Below are 6,967 nucleotides of genomic sequence, written 5' to 3' on the forward strand. Positions count from 1 at the left end.
ACGCTTGAGGTATTCGTCCAATCACTAGGCACTGTATAGTTGGCCAATCACAGCACACCTCGCTTTTTTCAGACCGATGAGCTTTGTAAAAAATCGACGCGTTTCAGAAAGACGGGGCATAGAGGAGAAACAATAATGTACAGTATGTGGAAAATAATGTGTTTTTTTAACCTTAAACCGCATAAACACATTTCATTACACCAAATACACAAAATAATGTTCTTTTTAGCAGCATCATATGACCCCTTTAAAGCCATTTTTAGGATACTTAACCAGGCACTAAATAGAGTACACATTTCAAAATTTCTTTCAGACAGAGGAATTGTTTACATACATAAATACATAAAGGGAAAAAACCTATGATCCTTTTAAAGAGAGAAAGGGGTCCAAAATATATAATATATAATTTTATTTTAAAAAAAACGATTAAAATACCGAGAGGGACTAGGGAGTGACCAAATATAACAGCATCTACAATGCTTTTCCTCATACAGATTCTTACTGCACTCCTCTACTATGTTTCCTTGGACACCCTGTACTCAAACTGCCAATGTCAATGAGGAAGACAAGGAGCTTTCTCTGACTGATGGATAATTTTAGCAAGCCGTGTGAAACTGCAGACGGTAGTATCAGGGCGGCAGATTGCAGGGCATGTTTTTGTGTGTGGGCTCTATTCCAGCAATCACTCAATGGTCCAACAAATGCCTGAATCATTGTGATAGAGGGTTGATGAAAGTCAGAGGCAGGGCAAGCTTGCTCTAAAAATGCACTGCTGGGGATTGTTTCCTGCATGTGCCGCTTTGACGGGAAGTGTATGAGGCGAAATAACAGGACTTTAACAGATTTCAGACTGTAAAATCAAGCGTCTGTTCAATCAGCACACTCATTTCAGGGACGAACAATGGTGAGCACAATAACAGCGGAGAACAATGAACAGCAGTGGTGAAAATAAATATTTTAGCGAGGGGAAGTCTTGATTCTTCTGGTTAATGTTTAATTGGGCTCCAGATGTCGGTGCACTTAAGGGAAATTAAGAGAGCTTGAGAGACGGGATGAAGAGAAGCGAGCAGTACACTGCCGTATCGGAGGCCATCCTGACGTGAGGATTCAAATCGTTAGCTTCTGCTGCTTAAAGAAATGCAATGAATAAATAAAACAGAAACAAAAGCACTCGCTGCAGCTCCCAAAGACACTTGATGAGGAGAGAAAGGAGACAGAAGAGAGGAGTCCATCTGCGAGTGAGATGTGAAAGAACTCTGATGGGCCCCTGGGTGACCAGAGATGCTGAGCGCTTGGTTCGTTGAGAGGAAGTCTGGATTCCGGCTGTCATGAGAAACTGCAGACGGTAGTATCAGGGCGGCAGATTGCAGGGCATGTTTTTGTGTGTGGGCTCTATTCCAGCAATCACTCAATGGTCCAACAAATGCCTGAATCATTGTGATAGAGGGTTGATGAAAGTCAGAGGCAGGGCAAGCTTGCTCTAAAAATGCACTGCTGGTGATTGTTTCCTGCATGTGCCGCTTTGACGGGAAGTGTATGAGGCGAAATAACAGGACTTTAACAGATTTCAGACTGTAAAATCAAGCGTCTGTTCAATCAGCACACTCATTTCAGGGACGAACAATGGTGAGCACAATAACAGCGGAGAACAATGAACAGCAGTGGTGAAAATAAATATTTTAGCGAGGGGAAGTCTTGATTCTTCTGGTTAATGTTTAATTGGGCTCCAGATGTCGGTGCACTTAAGGGAAATTAAGAGAGCTTGAGAGACGGGATGAAGAGAAGCGAGCAGTACACTGCCGTATCGGAGGCCATCCTGACGTGAGGATTCAAATCGTTAGCTTCTGCTGCTTAAAGAAATGCAATGAATAAATAAAACAGAAACAAAAGCACTCGCTGCAGCTCCCAAAGACACTTGATGAGGAGAGAAAGGAGACAGAAGAGAGGAGTCCATCTGCGAGTGAGATGTGAAAGAACTCTGATGGGCCCCTGGGTGACCAGAGATGCTGAGCGCTTGGTTCGTTGAGAGGAAGTCTGGATTCCGGCTGTCATGAGTTCTGTAATCACGTCGGGGAACACTGTGTTCTCGGACCTGAAGTAAAGCGAAGTGGAATCTGACAGGTTGTCTTCATGTCTCAAGGACTGGAGAGCGTATGACTGACAGCACCAAATCCTGAGGAAGAGCCGGTCCATAATGCCAATCTAAGAACTCTAACCTAGATAGAGCTGTTAATAAAAGCAAAGCGGGTCACTCTTGTGCAAAGACGACACTGGACATATGTATTGCAATTAACACACGTGGGCTACTAACCACTTGGCACCAACTAACCCTTACTCTCTCCTCAATGCCAAAAATACAAAAGCAGTGGTTTTTAAAGCATTTTGATGCCAAAATATGATGCTATGCCTATAAGTAGATTTATAAGCATATAAGTAGATTTAGAAATAGAAGCATATTTTGCATGTCTAAAGACTTGTGTATACTGTAAAAGAAAAAAAAAACTTGCTAGTTAAGGTCACTAACCAATAGGGATGTAATGATATTATCAATATCGAAATACCGCGATAGCAAAACTGTCTCAATATTATCGTGGTCACATGACGATATGAAACAATAAGTCTTCTGGGCAAAAAGTGTAGTTTTTAAATATATATTTAAACTTCTTATTCTAACATAAAAAGTCTTTAAAGTTGTGTTTTGGGTCATTATGCTTTGGCACAGTACTGTATCTGTTAAACAAACTAAAACCGAAAGCACAATATGGCTTAATCACTTACCAAGTCTGTTTGCGCTGCGCACCCACCAGTTGTGCTTTATTTTCGCGGCAGATCATTACAGCATTTCACTAGATTTGTAGTGAGACGCGTTTTTGTTTTTGCAAGCCTGTTTTCTCTGAAGCTGGAGTTTTCCTTCAAAATAAAATCTACTGGTGTTTCTGTCAAAATAAAAGCTTAAAAGTGTAGAATAAATTGCTGACAGCTAGAATTCAGTCCAATTCAAAATATCTCTCTCAAGTGTAGAAATTAGGAAATAAGTATTGTAATTTCCCTACTGTAGTGTAAAGCAAAAATAATATGCCTGTGAAATATTCATTTTCATTTATTTTACAGTACAATTGTTTAAAATATATGGCTATTACTGTCATTGTTGTTGTTATTATTATTATTATTTTCTAATTTGTTTGGCTTCCTAAAACACCAGTGTGAACGTCATTTAGACTGAGACAGTATATCACAAATAAAAAGAGGCTTGAGTCCCCTTTAAAGTTCAGGTACAATTCACTGACTTTTTTCTGATTTAAGTTTTCTTAGTTAAGAACATGGGTTGGAGCTCCTAATTTTGAACTCTCAAAGTGCATTAGATAGAATAATTTAACTTTAAAATGTACAAAATATTCATTTTTTCCCAATTTTTCATTTGTCTTTTTTTCTTTTTAAATATCGCAATATTATCGTATTGTGGACTTCATATCGCAATATTATCGTATTGTGAGATTTTGATAACTTTACATCCCTACTAACCAATCAGTCAGATGTTGGATGACTAGCTGAATATCTCAAGCTGTTGTTCTTATCCATACAGTTGTCTGGCTGCCACCGGTTAGCTGCTGCCTCAATAACCAGTAGTCATACTGTAAAGTCGCACTGAATGTATCGTATTTACTATCTATGTGTAGATTCTCTCTGACACATCTTTCTACTTTGGTAGTGATCTGGAATGACATTACTCTGAATAAAATGAAACATGCTTAGTTCAAAGCCTTCTCTTACAACAAAAAACACTCCAAAGCATCCAGTAGTGAGTTTGCGGCAAACTCATTAAAAAGTTTCTCACTTAAGTTCACAAGAAGGAAAAGTAAATGGATGGATAAAATAGCTTAGAAGAATGTGAGGAGGAGGAAATCACAATGAGGAAGATGAACTTTGTTTACCTGGTGGAGTCGAGGATGATGCATGTTCGCATAATTAAAGTCTGATTCGCTGGCGTGTAAAATATCTGCCTAACACACACATTATAATTTAAATAATCTGACAACCTTGTAAAACACGCTTTCACCATTTGCCCTATTGAAGCTAGATGTCTTAAACTGTGTGCATAATTCAAGGTTCGGTCCCATAACATTGTCCCTGTGGGTACTGAGACAGGCGGAAGAGAGAGACAGAATGAGATATCTGCATACAGAGCTGAGTAGTGACAGGTAGACAATGCTGATATGAATAATTGAAAAAAAAATCAAGTAAAGCAACATGCCGGAGCTATTCAAAACAAGCTAAATGTGAATAAATCATCAGTAGGGGGAAGAAACAGAGAGAGAGAGCGAGAGAGAGAGAGACCTTAATTATCTTGTGGCTGTTAGTGTGTTTAAATGACTAAATCCAAAACCTTGTTCTAGGTGCAAAACTAATTTCTTTAAACTTTGGTTTATTTAGTGTCTGTGTGTGGGTAGCAGTACAGAAACCCAATAGTAGCAGCAGCAGGCAATGGTCCTGTCGAAGTGTTGGGAGGGAATATCAAAAATAAAATTGTTTCTGACACCAGTTTGCGAGTCAATGTCTAAAGCACACGTAGTTCAGTCAAGGACGGTTACAAGTCTGACTGATAAAGGCAGAAAATTTTGAAAGCTGATTCATGGACAAAAACTTAATTTTTCTAAATCGAAGGGTTTTCATTGTAAGTCTGAATTCCACACTGCCTCGATAGCCCAAAACAGAATGATGGGGGAAAAAAACTACATACAAAGCACTAGGGGTGTAACGGTACACAAACTTGACGGATCGGTACGTACCTCAGTTTTGACGTCACGGTTCGGTATGGTTTCGGTACAGCAGGAGGAAAAAAAACTAACACACACACATTGGTTTTTATGGTTTATGGGGACTCTCCATAGGCATAATGGTTTTTATACTGTACAAACGGTATTTTCTATCGCCCTACACCAACCCTACACCTAAACCTACCCCTCGCAGAAAACTTTGTGCATTTTTAGATTTTCAAAAAAAAACTAAAAAAAAACTCTGTATGATTTATAAGCCGTTTGAATTACGGGGACACCGAAAGTGTCCTCATAAATCACCTTCATGTTGTAATACCTGTCATACCCATGTCACTATACAAATTTGTGTCCTCATAAACCACATAAACATGCGCACACGCACACACATTTGTTTCTGTGAATTGTGGGGACCTTTAATAGACTATTACTTTTATACTGACCAAACAATATTTTCTATACCCTAACACAACCCTAAGCCTAAATCTACCCCTTACAGAAAACCTGTTTGCATTGTTACACTTTCAGATAAACATCATTAACAATTTTTAATAATTTGTTTCCCTCGTGTCAAAAATTTCAGGTTTTACTATCCTTGTGGGGACATTTGATCCCCACAATGTAGCATAAACAGTATACACACACTTTTTTTTTAATTAAACGGGTTTACTGAACAAATTGCTTTTTCTTTAAATGCATTTAACTACAAATACATTTTTAGGGATAAAAATCTACCTAAGCTTCTGCTCTATACTATAGGGAGCCCTTTTACATTACTACATTACATTACATATCATAACTTAAATTCAATTACCATTTATTTTTAACTATAATAATAAACACTCAAATTAAAAATGTGTATGCAAACATGTAAATTGCACATAATGCAGTTTTTAAATTAACTTCTAAATTATACAATTTCTATTTGTTGTTGAAATATAATAATTTACACAGTGGCTTTCATAACTTGTTTCATAAAAGTTTTATTTAAACATACATTGAATAATTAAGACATCACTAATAGGTCAAGTAAAATATAATGAGTATATAGTCTAATATTTCGCGAAATGCTCTTCTCTAGACTTCATTTCTAGAAAATAAGAGCTGTAGACACTCATGACTTGCCTGAACTAAATTAAATTACACGTGACATTTTGTTTGCAAGTTGTTTTAATGTCTTTTCGCAATTGAAACACTGATTGAGCGATTACTGTACATGAGATGTTCATTCATGTTTATTTTGCTTTAAAACTAGTAGTAAAGAGGAAGGGATGATGACGCTCACTCGCGCTCTGCACTGCCGTTAGAACTGAGGCTTCTATACAGCTATCTGTCGCACCAGAAAGAGCTCTAAAACGGCATGTCTTGTCTGAATTTCCTGAAAAAACTGAATGATTTGTTCGGTACACGTGCGTACTGAACCGAAAGACCTGTACCGAAAATATTCAGTACAAATACGTGTACCGTTACACCCTACAAAGCACAAACAATGACACCAATATTTCCTAAAATACATTTGAATAACTCAACATAACTACTAACATAAAACATTAAAAAAATAAAAATGTCATAAACTATTAAAATTAAACTGTCATATATTATATGATATTTAAAAGTTCTTATGATTGGCTAAGTCTGAGCTATTTATAGGGCTGTATTATATTATGAAATATTAATAAAACAATATGAGCTGAAATGTGACGTCTGAAGGTCAGACTGAAGTGAAAACGTGAGGAATGTTTCTAACAATGCAATTATTTAAAGGGATCATATGATGCTTTTTTAAAGATCATTATTTTGTGTATTTGGTGTAACAGAATATGTTGACATGCTTTAATGCATGCTTTAATCAAATACTGTACATTATTGTAGGTCCTCTATGCCCCGCCTCTCTCAAACGCTTCGTTTTCTACAAAGTCCCTCCTTCCGACAAGCGCAGTCTGCTCTGATTGGCCAGCTGACCCAGTGCATTGTGATTGGCCGAACACCGCAAGCACTCGTCGGAAATGTAACGCCCCTTACCATAATGGCGAGCTTCATCTTTCAAAATAAATGTAAAGACAGAGCCCGAAAGGGAAACAGAGTCGCGTGACAGACACAGTAATGATGCAGTACACAAGCCATGGTTAAGACAGCTGACTCCACTGTGATGTGACCCTGCCTCTCTCTCTCTCACACACAGGCGCGCGCATGCA

At 37.9% G+C, this 6,967-nt stretch overlaps 1 protein-coding gene across 1 annotated transcript in view; it reads right to left on the bottom strand.

Moving 5' to 3' along the window:
• LOC107741707 (protein diaphanous homolog 3-like) overlaps positions 1 to 6,967 on the bottom strand; it is a gene marked incomplete at its 5' end in the record, with an annotated part of 277,834 nt that overhangs the window by 178,939 nt on the left and 91,928 nt on the right. The gene's annotated exons all lie outside the window — the stretch shown is intronic.

This window comes from Sinocyclocheilus rhinocerous, unplaced genomic scaffold, assembly GCF_001515625.1.
Source record: "Sinocyclocheilus rhinocerous isolate Xijiao unplaced genomic scaffold, SAMN03320098_v1.1 scaffold796, whole genome shotgun sequence".
Classification (NCBI taxonomy): Eukaryota; Metazoa; Chordata; class Actinopteri; order Cypriniformes; family Cyprinidae; genus Sinocyclocheilus; species Sinocyclocheilus rhinocerous.